General features: G+C 39.0%; 1 pseudogene; it reads left to right on the top strand.

The window, feature by feature from the left end:
* Nucleotides 1-282: 282 nt before the first annotated feature.
* LOC128865487 (U2 spliceosomal RNA) lies at nt 283-437 on the top strand (annotated as a pseudogene).
* Nucleotides 438-1,361: the final 924 nt, after the last annotated feature.

Here is a 1,361-nt window from a genome sequence, read left to right as displayed (position 1 = left end):
ACCCTCTTGGCTACAAAGCGTTATATTATATGTTGATATAAACGTAGTGACGAACTAAATAACTTTTATTTTTTCTTGTGATTCGAACCAAGGATTTTGGATCGGAAGCTCACATTGCTAGTCTCTCGGCTACCGCGGCATGCTGTCGGCGGTGGCCTAAAAGTTATTTAGTTACGAAGCGTTATATTATATATTGATATAAATAATTTTTGTGAGCGTGTAATTCTCAAAAGGTTTATTAGAAAATGTATTGACATGGTAGTTTGTTGGTTGTGTATGGTTATCGCTTCTCGGCCTTTTGGCTAAGATCCTCCGTCGGAGGACAACAAATGTTAAACTGATTTTTGGAAATGGGCGGAGTGTTTTAGGGGCTTGCTCCACCTCTGCCACGGGTTGGCCCGGTATTGCAGTACCGCCGGGATATCGGCCTTTAATAAATACAAGAAGAAATATACTAATACATTTAGCTTTGGTGGGAAGAGACATAAATTTTTATATGAATACTAGTAGACGAAAATGGAAGAAATTTGTAAGTCTGTTTCTTCGGTCCGTTTGGGTATTTTTTTTGACAACATCGAAACCAAAGCATTTGTACCATATTTTATCTATCATAAGCCACTCGTATCATTTGTTGAAATTGAAAACATTGAGGATGAAAAATAATAAAATGAAGAAAATAAAATATGAACTTTATAGCAATATTATAATGAACCTATAATTATCCCGCTCCTAATGCTGCTTTCGTCTTATTCTCTCTCAGTTTGTTTTACGGAAGGTTTCTGTTCTATCGCGTCTAACCGTTAGACTGGTATTTTTTTTTTTTATTTGTTCTAAGTCTGATCCATTTAGTGAGGTCCAAATTTAGCAGCAAATTCTTTATCTCGATGCCTCGATGATTAATTTGCTGCAAGAAAGGCTTACCAAAGGAGCAGAGTCGTGATCTAGCTAGCCCTGGACATTCACCATCAGTACATAGAAAAGACTTTCCTTCGCTCCTTTCGCTTGACAGCTTCTGCAGATAAGTTTGAAGGGTAGGTTGAGTCTAGCTGCATGATTCCCTACTTTCCAATGGCCTGTAAGGGTTCCATTGATGGGTGAGATGTTTGGCCGGGGCATCCTAACAGATCATTCGTCCTTCGGATTTTGTATGACGGCCATGTGTTTTTTGTTGTAATACATGTAGTTAGTTGCTTCCATCTTCTTTCGGCTAAAGCAAGATAGTGTGAAGCAATGGATGCCCGGGAACCCCTATCAAAGTGATTTCAAGCCAATGGCTAAGCGGTTTCTGCTCCTCTCTACACCGTAAGACTACATAGTTTGGATGAAATGGAGTTGGAGTCTAATCCCTTAACTGTTGACTG

Source organism: Anastrepha ludens, chromosome 5, assembly GCF_028408465.1.
Source record: "Anastrepha ludens isolate Willacy chromosome 5, idAnaLude1.1, whole genome shotgun sequence".
NCBI classification, from domain to species: domain Eukaryota; kingdom Metazoa; phylum Arthropoda; class Insecta; order Diptera; family Tephritidae; genus Anastrepha; species Anastrepha ludens.
The sequence above is the reverse complement of the archived record's forward strand: the minus strand, read 5'-3'. Positions and strand labels throughout refer to the sequence as shown.